The sequence below is a fragment of the Natator depressus genome, chromosome 4, assembly GCF_965152275.1.
Source record: "Natator depressus isolate rNatDep1 chromosome 4, rNatDep2.hap1, whole genome shotgun sequence".
In the NCBI taxonomy this organism is placed as follows: domain Eukaryota; kingdom Metazoa; phylum Chordata; order Testudines; family Cheloniidae; genus Natator; species Natator depressus.
In genome coordinates, this window is record NC_134237.1 from 133,072,421 (window position 1) to 133,087,582 (window position 15,162).

General features: G+C 46.0%; 1 protein-coding gene across 2 annotated transcripts in view; it reads right to left on the reverse strand.

Moving 5' to 3' along the window:
* Positions 1-754: 754 nt before the first annotated feature.
* MAVS (mitochondrial antiviral signaling protein) overlaps positions 755-15,162 on the reverse strand; it is a 43,092-nt gene continuing 28,684 nt past the window's right edge. For both annotated transcript variants that reach the window (XR_012639385.1, XR_012639384.1), the window contains exon 8: positions 755-945. The gene's annotated coding sequence lies outside the window, so the exon portion shown is untranslated. The remainder of the gene's footprint in view (positions 946-15,162) is intronic.

Sequence of the window (15,162 nt, forward strand, 5' to 3'; positions counted from 1 at the left end):
TGGAGTCCATAGACTGACAGAACTTTGGATAATTCTTTGGGTTTTGAAGGCTTCATACAAGTCATGACCTGAAGTATCCATTCGACTGATATTTTTTAACTGTCTCATCATTGAAGGCTGCTTTCATCAGAATATCAATGTCAGGAAAATCTAGTATTTTTTTCTGTTGCTTTTAGCTTTTGATGCAACACATTACATACACTCTTGGCGTAGTACTCAATGCCGCATGCATGGGCGTCTTTTGGGTCAATGCACCCACTTACCTTTACTTTCCATGCAGTCTTCTCACTCAAAGTGTCTGCTTTTCACTTGTCTCATGCTGAAACTGCTTAATTGAAACCACAGGCGCTGGAGCACCCCCCAGCACCTCCTGCCCACCGGTGGGCCCTGCCAACAGCACCTCCCCCTTCCTCCCCGCGTCTCCCGCCTGCCACAATCAGCTATTTCATGGCGTGCGGGAGGCTCTGCGGGGGAGGAGCAAGGACATGGCGCACTCGGGAGAGGGGAAGGAAAGGGATGGGGGCACGGCAGGGGTGGGAAGAGGCAGGTAGGGCCTTGGCGGAAGGGGTGGAGAGGGGACGGTGCCTGGGGCAGAGCCGGAGGTCGAGCGCCCCCCGGCACATTGGAAAGTTGATGCCTTGTGATTGAAACTGTGCTTAATGGATGCCTGCAGGTTTCTGGCTTACCATAGAAACATATGTTCTGCTTGAAATGCATGCCGTGGGACCTAGTATAAGGTGAGTCTCACCCACAGCTGGTGCTTGTCCCATCATCTTCAGCTTTTTCCTGATGCTCAATGTACTTCCTCTCCAACCTTACCAAATTAAGTTTATGGTGCACTTCTTATGTAAGGTGCCACTGAGTGTTGTGTTTAACAAGGTCCTCTGTGGTTGTATTCTCCAGAGATTCAACTACTAGTTGGTACTCTTCATTTCCCATTGAGGCCTAAAAATGATCAAGAACAAAGTAAAAGGGATTTTGTAATATATTACTTTGGGATTGTACTTATGTAACATAATTAACTGTAAAAAGAAAAGGAGTACTTGTGGCACCTTAAAGACTAACCAATTTATTTGAGCATGAGCTTTCGTGAGCTACAGCTCACTTCATCGGATGCATACTGTGGAAACTGCAGAAGACATTATATACACAGAGACCATGAAACAATACCTCCTCCCACCCCACTCTCCTGCTGGTAATAGCTTATCTAAAGTGATCATCAAGTTGGGCCATTTCCAGCACAAATCCAGGTTTTCTCACCCTCCGCCCGCCCACACACAAACTCACTCTCCTGCTGGTAATAGCCCATCCAAAGTGACCACTCTCTTCACAATGTGTATGATAATCAAGGTGGGCCATTTCCTGCACAAATCCAGGTTCTCTCACCCCCTCACCCCCCTCCAAAAACCACACACACAAACTCACTCTCCTGCTGGTAATAGCCTATCCAAAGTGACCACTCTCCTTACAACGTGCATGAAAATCAAGGTGGGACATTTCCAGCACAAATACAGGTTTTCTTACCACCCCCCCCCTTTTTTTTCCCCCCCAAAAAACACACACACACACAAACTCACTCTCCTGCTGGTAATAGCTTATCCAAAGTGACCACTCTCCCTACAATGTGCATGATAATCAAGGTGGGCCATTTCCAGCACAAATCCAGGTTTTCTCACCACCCCCCCAACACACACACAAACTCACTCTCCTGCTGGCAATGGCTCATCCAAACTGACCACTCTCCCCACAATGTGCATGACAATCAAGGTGGGCCATTTCCAGCATAAATCCAAGTTTAACCAGAATGTCTGGGGGGGGGGGTAGGAAAAAACAAGGGGAAATAGGCTAACTTGCATAATGACTTAGCCACTCCCAGTCTCTATTTAAGCCTAAATTAATAGTATCCAATTTGCAAATGAATTCCAATTCAGCAGTTTCTCGCTGGAGTCTGGATTTGAAGTTTTTTTGTTGTAAGATAGCGACCTTCATGTCTGTGATTGCGTGACCAGAGAGATTGAAGTTTTCTCACTTGGGGGGGTGAGAAAACCTGTATTTGTGCTGGAAATGTCCCACCTTGATTTTCATGCACGTTGTAAGGAGAGTGGTCCTAGCGGATCTTAAACATAAAAAAGAAGCTTACAAGAAGTGGAAGGTTGGACATATGACATATGACCAGGCAAGAGTATAAAAATATTGCTCGGGCATGTAGGAATGAAATCAGGAGGGCCAAATCGCACCTGGAGCTGCAGCTAGCAAGAGATGTCAAGAGTAACAAGAAGGGTTTCTTCAGGTATGTTGGCAACAAGAAGAAAGCCAAGGAAAGTGTGGGCCCCTTACTGAATGAGGGAGGCAACCTAGTGACAGAGGATGTGGAAAAAGCTAATGTGCTCAATGCTTTTTTTGCCTCTGTCTTCACTAACAAGGACAGCTCCCAGACTGCTGCGCTGGGCATCGCAATATGGGGAGTAGATGGCCAGCCCTCTGTGGAGAAAGAGGTGGTTAGGGACTATTTAGAAAAGCTGGACGTGCACAAGTCCATGGGGCCGGACGAGTTGCATCCGAGAGTGCTAAAGGAATTGGCGGATGTGATTGCAGAGCCATTGGCCATTATCTTTGAAAACTCGTGGCGAACGGGGGAAGTCCCAGATGACTAGAAAAAGGCTAATGTAGTGCCAATCTTTAAAAAAGGGAAGAAGGAGGATCCTGGGAACTACAGGCCAGTCAGCCTCACCTCAGTCCCCGGAAAAATCATGGAGCAGGTCCTCAAGGAATCAATCCTGAAGCACTTACACGAGAGGAAAGTGATCAAGTACAGTCAGCATGGATTCACCAAGGGAAGGTCATGCCTGACTAATCTAATCGCCTTCTATGATGAGATTACTGATTCTGTGGATGAAGGGAAAGCAGTGGATGTATTGTTTCTTGACTTTAGCAAAGCTTTTGACACGGTCTCCCACAGTATTCTTGTCAGCAAGTTAAAGAAGTATGGGCTGGATGAATGTACTATAAGGTGGGTAGAAAGTTGGCTAGATTGTCGGGCTCAACGGGTAGTGATCAATGGCTCCATGTCTAGTTGGCAGCCGGTGTCAAGTGGAGTGCCCCAGGGGTCGGTCCTGGGGCCGGTTTTGTTCAATATCTTCATAAATGATCTGGAGGATGGTGTGGATTGCACTCTCAGCAAATTTGCGGATGATACTAAACTGGGAGGAGTGGTAGATACGCTGGAGGGCAGAGATAGGATACAGAGGGACCTAGACAAATTGGAGGATTGGGCCAAAAGAAACCTGATGAGGTTCAATAAGGATAAGTGCAGGGTCCTGCACTTAGGACGGAAGAACCCAATGCACAGCTACAGACTAGGGACCGAATGGCTAGGCAGCAGTTCTGCGGAAAAGGACCTAGGGGTTACAGTGGACGAGAAGCTGGATATGAGTCAGCAGTGTGCCCTTGTTGCCAAGAAGGCCAGTGGCATTTTGGGATGTATAAGTAGGGGCATAGCGAGCAGATCGAGGGACGTGATCGTTCCCCTCTATTCGACATTGGTGAGGCCTCATCTGGAGTTCCGTGTCCAGTTTTGGGCCCCACACTACAAGAAGGATGCGGATAAATTGGAGAGAGTCCAGCGAAGGGCAACAAAAATGATTAGGGTCTGGAACACATGACTTATGAGGAGAGGCTGAGGGAACTGGGATTGTTTAGTCTGCAGAAGAGAAGAATGAGGGGGGATTTGATAGCTGCTTTCAACTACCTGAGAGGTGGTTCCAGAGAGGATGGTTCTAGACTATTCTCAGTGGTAGAAGAGGACAGGACAAGGAGTAATGGTCTCAAGTTGCAGTGGGGGAGGTTTAGGTTGGATATTAGGAAAAACTTTTTCACTAGGAGGGTGGTGAAACACTGGAATGCGTTACCTAGGGAGGTGGTAGAATCTCCTTCCTTGGAAGTTTTTAAGGTCAGGCTTGACAAAGCCTTGGCTGGGATGATTTGATTGGGGATTGGTCCTGCTTTGAGCAGGGGGTTGGACTAGATGACCTCCTGAGGTCCCTTCCAACCCTGATATTCTATGATTCTATGGTCACTTTGGATGGGCTATTACCAGCAGGAGAGTGAGTTTGTCGGGGGGGGGGGGGTGCGGAGGGTGAGAAAACCTGGATTTGTGCTGGAAATGGCCCAACTTGATGATCACTTTAGATAAGCTATTACCAGCAGGAGAGTGGGGTGGGAGGAGGTATTGTTTCATGGTCTCTGTGTATATAATGTTTTCTGCAGTTTCCACAGTATGCATCCGATGAAGTGAGCTGTAGCTCACGAAAGCTCATGCTCAAATAAATTGGTTAGTCTTTAAGGTGCCGCAAGTACTCCTTTTCTTTTTGCGAATACAGACTAACACGGCTGTTACTCTGAAACCTATAATTAACTGTGTGCATACATTTTGCAGAAGGATTCCAGTAATTTCTGTCTGGATACTGATGTCTTAAACAGGGCCTCATTGCAACTCTTTTGGCATAATAAATAAGGCTGATAATCAGTCCCACTGACCCACTTCTTTTTTGTCGACTGCAAATCAACTTGAAATATTTTTCTATTTACAGTAATCTGTAATATTAAAAAAATTAATCAGATATCATGGTCTGAGCATTAATGGTATGGTCAGCCAACGGCCACAATTTAACTTTGTGAGGGCTACATGTGTGACATGCCTGTGTTAACGTATAATAAAAAAAATAATTTTTTAAACATTTTTCTCAAATATCTATCTACATAATTGTTCTAAGTTGGTCATGTTTGATACCATTTTGTTTGTGGGAGAAAGGGCTTTCAAATGATACCAAACTCAACCTCTTTCCAATGACACTGTATTATCAAAAGTACCATCAACTGGAGGCTCTGGAGCTGGGAGCCAGGGGCAACGAGTCACAGAAGGTGACACCATTGAAATTATAATGCTGTGGACTTATGAATCAAATGGCACCTCCCCTTAACCTTTTTATCATTAACTTTCTCTGTGGTACCATGACTGTTATTCAAATGCAACAGAACAATGCCTATGTGTCAGGTAAAATATCTTGCAGGGCTTTAGCTCTTTTTATGCCAGGATCTCAAAGTGCTTTACAATATTAATTAAGCCTGGAATGCCATTATTTTTTCTAAACGGGCGTAAACAGGAATACAAATTTGGCTGCTTTGGAGGGGCACTTTGTGTGCCCTGCGGATGAAGGAGCTAGCTCTCCTTCCCGCCAGCCCCCTGGAGCTGGCTCTCCTTTCCCTGCCCCCCCAGGAGGACCTGGTTCTCCCTGCCACAGCCCCAAGGCCAGTGGAGCTGGCTACCCTCCCACTCCCCCGCCCCAGGGTGGTGGAGCTTATTCTCCCACAGCAGTTGGAGGAGCTGCCATCCTCGCCGTGGTCCCAGGCCCAGAGGAGTTCTGTGCCCCCACTGATTGGGGGGCCCATGCCCGCTTGCCCCCCCTTGCTAATGCCCCTGTTTCTAAATATTTTAGAGATGGAGAAACAGACACTGAGCGGCTGATTTTTCAGAGGTGCTGAGCACTTACTGTTATAAGAGCACTGAAAGAGGTGGGTACTAGATGGGTGGCATACAAAAGTAAGTAGCATTGTTCAAAAAGTAATAGATTCAATAAAGTTGTTGTTATGCACTACCAATAACTTTCTGAGTCAAGCTCTTAACACTTACCATTCCAGTTAACTTCAGTGTGAGGTCGGGAGGGGATGTAATTCCCCTCTGAAAATCAGACCCTTGGCATATCAGACCTGAAAACTGAGGCATACTAAATGACTGGCCACTTCTAATTTTGGCATTAGTAACCTGCCCAGAGCCATACAGCAAGTCAGAGTCCAAAGTAGGACTAGAACACAGGAATACTGGTACACAGTACTGTGCTCTGAGCACTACATAATCCAGCTTTCCCATGTCACATCTGGTCCCCGCAATGTAGGTGCTTAACCTGAGCCATTCTGGGTGTGTTTTCAGAGATCCTTGTGCTGTTTTTGAGTTGAGGCTTGGAATAGGTAACCTCTCTGTTCTTAAAAACATTATCACCATTAACCTATAGCTTTTATTTTAACCCTGTTCCTTCTGAGAAACTATGGGGTTATCCTGTTCTGATCAGAATATGAATTTGAAGATTAGGTTTCTCAGTTTAAGAGAAGCCTGTTTGATTAAAAAACAAATTCTAAATAATCTACTGGAGATTAAAAATCTAAAAGTTTGTATTGTAAAAACATGTAACAAATCTGTTCTCTCTTGCTCCCAGAGGAGTGTTTGCAAAGATCCTCAGCCAAAAAAAAAAAAAGATAGAGTTGTCATGCACTGCAACAGGGACACTGGGCAATGTTTGCATTGTGAGAGTCAGACTAGTTCAACCAGGGCCGGTGCAAGGATGTTTTGCACCCTAGGCGAAACTTCCACCTTGAACCGCCCCCTCCACCCTGAAGCGCCCCCCCCGCCCCCCGCGGCAGCTCCCTGGCACCGAAACCACCACAAAGTGGCAGGTTTGACACTTCCTGGGATTAGCAGGCTATTATAGGTGGTTTATCCCAGATTTCACCATGATTGCAGTCCAATTGACAGACCTGGTGATAGACATAGCCCTCAAAAAGGTCTGGTGGTTTCAAGAGTGCACCACAGCCTTCAAGAAATTGAAAGATTGACTGACGCGGGAGCCCATCCTGTTCCACCCTGATTTTTCAAAACCTTTCACCCTGCAGATGGATGCCTCTGACCTTAACCTCAGGGGAGCGTGTTATGCCAAGAGGTAGAGGGAGAAGAACACCCAATCCTTTACCTCAGCTGGAAATTGTTTGGCCGGGAAGTTGTGTACTCAGTAATAGAGAAGGAGGCCTTGGCAGTAATATGGATATTGAAGCACTCTGCTACTACTTATGAGGACAAACATTCCATCTCCTGACGGATCATGCACCCCTGTGATGGCTGAACACCATGAAAGACCATAACCCGTAGATTATAATCGGGTTCCTCAATGCAGCTGTACAAGTTTGAGGTACTACAGTGAGCAGGACATGATCATAAGAACATGGGAGTTCTTTTCGTGGGACGGAGGAGACCCGTCTGCACAGACTCCAGTGCCCAGTCTGAGGGGGAGAGTATGCGATGAGGTTGTTTACAGACCCGACACTAAGGTTAAAAGAGTACTGGAACAGTATTGGGCCAAGCAGGCCCTGACCTTCTGCAGCTGCTGGGCATGCTTCCTATCCTATGGAGGACCTGCTTAAAAGGGAGCTCTGGCAGGTAGGCATGCAGGAGAGTGAAGGAGAGACAGGCAGGCAGTAACAGCTGAAAAAAAGCGGGCAGACAGTAACAACTGAAACAGAGCAGTCTGCAGGGGAAGGACTGGGTCTGAGAGTAAGACTTGGCTGGGGCCCTGCCCCTTTTTCTCCCCTTCTCCCTGAATAGTAGGATCAACTGGACTCTGAGTGAGCGGGGAAGCCTCCACTCGGGGCTCTGAATTACTGAGACTGTGCAAGGAGAAAGCTGGGGCCACGCCACAAGCTGAAGGAAAAACTGCCAGGGAAGGTAAGGAGGCGGCTGGGAAGGCCAATTTGGAGCGGCACCCACAAGGACTGAGCCACCCCTCGCCTCTCTCCCACTGGGCCAGAATCAAGTGGAAAGGGAGAGCCAGGTCCCCCTAAAGATCTCTCCTCCCACTGTCTGCCTGAGAGAGCCTAGAGGACTCCGGGTTGGGGGTGGGCTTTGTGACTAACTGGGACTTGGCTGCCAGGCTACCCAAACGGCCTGGAAGAGCTATCCCAACACTCAGAGAGACTATTTGGCCATGGCCTGACCACTAGGCCTCAAAGTGAAACCCACTACAAGCAGTGAGATTTAAAACAAGAGAACCAGTAGGAGGAGGAGAGCAGTCCCCTGACTGCTATAGGAGTGATAAGAAACTGCTTCTGGACTGACTGCACTGCAGCACGGAAGGGAATCCCAGCACTGTGGTGTGACCCTACAAGCCCTAATGTGACATGGAGGGATGAGGTGAACAGGGTGGGCTGAGCACACGTATGGCAGAAGGGTAGGCAGAACTGCACAGGGCAGTTAGAAGTACTCCATGCTCAGCACAAAGAGCCAGGACCTGCACCCGCAATTCCTGCTGTAAAAAGGGGACTGTTGGGGCAGAGAGGGACTGTGTCTGAGGCCTCATTGTTGCTGTGAAAATGAGGCGCACAGAAGCAGATTACTGGGGGGTGGAACAACCCCACCAAAGTCTTGCTAAGACTAGGAATGCCACTGGCCCTGTGCTGTCAGATTTCAACTGCACAGCAGGGGGAGCACCTCAGGAACACGCTAAATGTAGATAGGTTTCAGAGTAACAGCCGTGTTAGTCTGTATTCGCAAAAAGAAAAAGAAAAGGAGTACTTGTGGCACCTTAGAGACTAACCAATTTATTTGAGCGTAAGCTTTCGTGAGCTACTGCATCCAATGAAGTGAGCTGTAGTTCACGAAAGCTGATGCTCAAATAAATTGGTTAGTCTCTAAGGTGCCACAAGTACTCCTTTTCTTTTTGTAAATGTAGATACGCACCCTCTACTGTCCACCCCCCAAACATTCCTGTGGCCTCAGGCATCTCTGGCCATTTTAAAATTGCACGAGCTGTTATTGTCTGTGGGAGAAACCTTCTGGGGAATCTCTGTCCCAGAGTGCTTAAGAGGGTGTGGTATGAACATAAGAATGTCCATACTGGGTCAGACCAAAGGTCCACCCAGCCCAGTATCCTGTCTACCGACAGTGGCCAATGCCAGGTGCCCCAGAGGGAGTGAACCTAATGGGTAATGATCAAGTGATCTCTCTCCTGCCATCCACCTCCATCCTCTGCCAAACAGAGGCTAGGACACTATTCCTTACCGTATGGGAGCTGGATTAACAGCATTAACATTAAGTGGAACAGTATCAGAAGTTCCTGAGCCTGACACATCCTGTAAAGCACTAAAAGGCATCCAGCCACACTTGGATGCTTGCCCATCTCCCTCGCTCACGAGGTTTTCAGAACTTCCTCAGAAGAGCTAAGATGCCACTGTTATGAGGGAGGAAACAATGCCCAGTGAAAAAGAATTCCATTTCCTTTGCGTGAAGGACGAGAGGTTAGACCTTATACAGCACCAGAAAGCTGTGGAATGGACGGTAGAGAGGGAGGATGAAGTGACAGCTGGCTGGCAAAACTGTAATGTAACATATATGTAGCGATATCTTTCTCCTGAAACTATCAGACTGACACTTTACTTTGGCTACAGAGGGAACAGGTGTGAGATCTTCCAGATCATTGCATGTATTCTCAATTAGTAGCTGAAGAGAGACTTACCTTCCCTTTATACCACATGATCCAATTTAAAACAGTCCAGGGCTAGTACCTGCACAGTGACAGTTGCTTTGTTTTTACGCAACCAGTGCATGCAGCATGACGACAGCACATCCACCCTCCTTAATATTATTAATTACAATAGTGCCTACAACCTTCAACCAAAATCAGGGCCCATTGGGCCTGCCCCAGAGAGCTTGGAAATCTAAATAGACGAGAGAGACAAAGGGTGAGAGAGGAAAAAGAGGCTATGAGTTAGGAGGAGAGATGACAAGAAACTAAGGTCCAGGTTACTGGATGTGCTCAGCACCCAGAAACTCCCACTGAGCTCTTTTGACAATGTAGATGCTTCATTTAGGTGCCTAAATAGGAGTCATTAGATTATGGCCAGATTTTCCATGTATAGGTTGGCTAAGCAACAACTACCTACAAGGATTAGAAAGGTGTAAACATAAAGGCAGGAGAGAAGTTGATAAGGGGATACAAAGAAGTATGGAATAGGAACAATGGGATCAAATCAGTGAGGAAAATTTAGATGAGTATCAAGGAGGAGAAAAAAATTCCAGACAATGTGCTGTATTCAGCTGTGAAGTAGTTTCCCAAGGAACAAGGTGGGAGCTCCATCAGCTGGGATGTTAGAGATATACTGGTTAAGCCCTCGAAGACAGAAGCTAGCCAATAGCATTGTGTGAGCTGTGGGTGTACATTAGAAATGTTCACTATTAAACACTTAGGATCTGGTAGTGAGTGTAGTGCTAATGAAAGGTGCTGCAGTGCCAAGCTCTGGAAGTTGAAGATTCCTTTTTATCCACAGCACGCTTCCCTCCTGCCTTAACCAGCCAATGTGCCACAATAATGCTCTGGAGGAGAACTGAATCTCTGTGGCCCTGTCCATCCTTAGCTCCTCTCCCACGATTGCTGACAAGACTGCCCATTCGAGTCAGCCATGGTGTTGTTTTTGATGATGCAGGCACCTGTTCACTGGACTGCACTGAGACCAGACTCGTTTCACACAGGGTCATGAGCTGCTGGACAGTAACCAGCATTGGTCATGTCACACCTGGCCCGAGCCAGGCTTTGCAGAGGAAGCACCTGTTCCCATCTCAGTTTTACTATTTATAATTCTGGACTATAATCCAACCAGAGGGCTGTTTATGCCTGTACATTTCCCTTCAGGAGACATGTAATAATGCACTAAGATTGCCTGGGGATAAGGGCCACAGTAGGAAGGTCTTACACATAGCTTCTCTTGGGAATTAAGCTTTCTAATTATGAGCAAGATTTTGGTCTAACTTACACAGCAGTAAATCCAAACATATACCAGTAGTGAGATTTTTACTATGCTGTAGAGTCTCCCAAGAGAAGTGGTGGAAGGCCCATTGCTTGGGTTATTTGAAACTGTACATGGCAAAGCAATGGAGATGGTGTAGCTCTTTTTGCCTTTAGACCTCAAAAGTACCTTATAAGGTGATTAATAATAACACCACCTACCTGTTTTCATCAGAAGATTTCAATGTGCTTTACAAAGGAGGTCAGTATCATAATCCCCATTTTACAGATGGGGAAACTGAGGCATGGGTGACCAAGGCCACTGGCAGAGCTGGGAATAAACCCCAGGTCTTCTGAGTCCCAGTCCAGTGCTCTAGCCACTAGTCCATACTGTTCCACCCATCAGTAACAGATGGGAAAAAGTGAAGCAAAGAGACCTCAGGTGAGTTACCCAAGGTCACCCAGCAAGTATTACACCTGTCTTCCGAATCACTCTGTCTGCTTGAAAGAGGTATTGGTCCCACACTGTTTTGTACTGATCCTACGAGGCTAGATTAGAGGATTTCTCCATTTCTAACTTCCATGCTAGAACCTCTTATGAATGTCTCTTTGTTCTATATGTGCTTCAAAAGCCAGATTTACTCCTCCCGAATTTAGGAACACATATAACAGCTTCACAACTTGAGTTTGATTTGAGAAATAATTTTATTACCTCTCCTACAAAATGCTTCACGAAAGGTTTAGTGGACAGTGAAATCATGGCTTTTCACTTTGCAGGTGCATCTGACCTTTATTTTAAAAGGATCACGCTTGAAAGACTAAAATTTCACACCATAAAAACAAGGTATGTGCAATTTCATAATGTTAGCAGATGCCGCAAACTGACCATTTCATAGAAAACTTTACTATGTGAAAATAAATGTGTACAAATCATTACTACACAGCACAGAACAAAACAAGAGAGAGCAAAACTTTGAAGAATAGGCTACTGCTTGGTATGACCAATCTGTTAGTGGTCCAGCTTGCTAGCCATTCCACATACATGCTGAGAATTGTGTTGGGAAGTAAGCATATGAAGATACACGTGCTCCACCACCTTAAAATATTGAATGTTCTGACTGACTGCACAACATGGTAAAAGTGTCTGATTAAACAGGAAAAATTCTGTCTCTGTTTTATAATTAACAAGTATTGCTGATGATCTCAGATGATTTCCATCTGTTTTCCCAATGAATTGGCCTCTTTCCATTCAACTCCCTCTTTCTAATAATAACAAAAAACCCCAACAACCCAGACTTTCAATGATAACTCACCATAGTTAGAGACAGAAGCCTTGGGAGAAAATTTCAGAACGATTTTCAAAGGGCCAAATGCTGAGCTTGTATAAATCAGCACTGCTCTATTAACTTCAAAAAAGTGTTGCTGATTTACACCAGATTAGACGCTAGCCCTAGCCCTTCAATTGATGTTACTGCTAGGCTGATTTGGATGGACAGCTCTTTGGGTGTAGCCAATAATATGCATCTTCTTCTGTAGTACAGCACTGCACATTTAGATCGTAAGTTCTCTAGGACTGGGACTGTGCCCTCCTGCTGTCTGTACAGTGCCTAGCACTTTGTGCAGCCTATTGGGAACAAATAAACAATAGTAATAAATGATAATTACTACTTAGGGACACCCATCATGTACTCATTACTTTGCAGATGTTCCACTAACATCCTTCCATGTAAAAAGATTCTTGTGTTTACCCCAGAGCTGTGTAAAGGAAAAGGCTTTAGATCTCTGGTCACAATTGAAGCTTTCAGGCTGTCTGTCAATGAAGCCAAAGGTCAGTATCAAACTTTTTTCTCTAGAAAAAAAATCTGATTTAAACATAAAGGAACCACTCAGGGAACTATCGTTTATTAGAGAATGGAACTGGGAGTCTGGCCTCCTGGGTTCTCTTCCCACTTCTGCCACTGACCAGCTGTGTGATTTGGGGCAATTCACAGCTTTAGTTTCTCCATCTTTGAAGTGGGATAATAGCTGCCTACCTTACAAACTGATGTGAGGCTGAATGCATTCATATTTGGAAAGTGTACTGAGACCTTCAAAGAGGCACTACAGAAGTGCAAAGAATTAATAAGCCTGGTTCTACTCTGAAAAGTGACTATGTGGATTTAAAAAAAAAAGCATTGTGGAGTTCCATTTTTATTGTCTCAATCACTTGACTGCAAAGCTTGCTGTTTCTGTGTAAAGAGATGGTTTCCTAACTGCCAGACCTACAAACTCAGCCTGGGATCTAAAAGTCAAGCTGGGCTTTTTCTGGCTTGAGTATCATCTGCAGAATTAACTAAGTTCCATCTGCTATTTGTAGACTGGCAATTCTGTTGATGCACGAGTCAGAACAGACTCCAGCTCACCCTCCCACCAAGCTGTATCGGCTGCAGTGTTAACAAGATTAAACAACAAAATTTCAGACCAAAAAGCCTCTACGACTAAGTAAAGCAGCCGTGAGTCTAAAAACAGTAGGAACAAAATGAGCAGGGTGATGACTAAGCTTTTAGGCCAGATTTTCAAAGGTAATTAGGTGCCTAAAGATGGAGAAGGGTGATCTGGGAAATCCCACGAGGCATCCATCTGCATCTTTAGGCACCTGATACCTTTGAAAATCTGGCCCATATGGGAAGTAATTTTTTACAGTCATTTTTCTACCACACCTATACTTCAAGGATAAAAGAAAGTCAATGTCCATCATTTGATGAACACTAACTGGTTAGCAGAGCTAGTTATTGCCAAGATGCATCCTAAAGGCACAGAATATAAAAGGAACCTCATGTCTGATTATTCCCAGCATTGACACGTTGAGTATGTCTGCACTGCAAGAAAATACCTGTGGCTAGCCTGTGTCAGCTGACTCAGGCCTGCGGGGCTCAGGCTAAGGGGCTGTTTAATTGCAGTGTAGATGTTTGGGCTCTGCTGCAGGCCGATCTCTGGGACCCTCCCACCTCACAGGGTCCTAGATCTCAAGCTCTAGCCTGAGCCTGAACAATCTACACTGCAAATAAACAGCCCCATAGTCTGAGCCCCATGAGCCCAAGTCAGCAGCCACAGGCCAGCCGTGGGTGTCTAACTGCAGTATAGACATACTCTCAGGGCCCATGCTGGAGCCCAAGCCCAAATATCTACTCTGCAGTTTTATAGCCCCACAGCCCAAGTCAGCTGCCACGGGCCAGCTGCAGGTGTTTTACTGCAGTGTAGACACCCACTGGGAATTAAGTAATGGTAGCCACTCCCCCATAGCTCTCATTGTTGAAGTCTCTTTGTGGTATCATCTCAACGGTATTGCTGAAGAGCCAAATGCATCCCTGAGTGGTTAAGGGAAGCAGACACTGGTGGTGCATCGTCAACCCTGGAATCCTGCTGAGCAGGGAAGGATTCCAGTGCAAGAGGGAGGTGGTGAATATGTGCGTGGAGGGGGAGGGGGGCGGATGCACTTTGTTTCTTTAAAAAGGAATAGCATTTGCCGTGTGTTAGCTTGCATGAATGGCATGCTAGAGCCTGCATGCTAACAGGGGCCAGACCCTTAGCTGGCACCCCAAGCCCTCTTGGGCGCATAGTGCGTCTGTCAGAACGGGAGTCAGTCCCCCTGGCTTAGCACTCTCTGGCATGCTTTGCAGAGAACCTGCCCTGCTGTTTAAACCATACAAAGAGGCTCCCTAATACCTTCTTCTCCATCCTCTCCTACCAAAGCATAGCAGGATTCATCAGGGTCTATCCTCCCTGCCATGTAGTGTATGTGTAACTGCCATTAGACTCAATGGGGAGTGACATGCACATGTAAGGGGAGAACAGACCATCACAGGATTATAAACAAGTCAAAGGACTACAGAATTTCCAATCCCAGACATCATATCCCACTCAGCACCGGTAGGAACATACTAATGACATCTCTTATTAGCACCCAGCATTCTGGGACTATGCGGCTGCATCCCATCTGTACTAGGGACCAGCAAGCCAGTTCCTAGCCCTGGTCTACACTACAGAGTTAGGTCGACCTCACTCTGTAAGCGTCTATACTAAAATTTCACTCCCGCCGACGTAACTCGCCTGCTACATGGATTTAATAACCCCATCTCCACAAGAGACATAGAATTAATGTCAATGTAGTTAGGTTGACGCAGTGTCAGTGTAGACACCGCACTGCTTATAGTGACTGTTGCCGGCTTTCAGAGGCCATCCCACAATGCCCCACACTGACAGTTCAATCAGTGCAAGTGCTCCTGGTGAGGACGCAAACCGCTGACACAAGGAGTGTAGTATGGACACGCACAAGCGATGTAATTACCGCGGCGGCTGTATGCTGACATAATTTAGGTCAACATAATTGTATAGAGTAGATGTGGCCTAGTTAGAGAGTTAAAATACAAACCAATAGGTTTGTGTAAAGCTGACGACTTTGCTACAGAAGGACATTCAGGAAAATTAATTTAAAAGGGAATTAAGCTAAACTGACTTAAGGCCACGAATTCTAAATGAGAGTGTCTACACAGGAGTTTAATGCAGTTTAACAAATCCACTT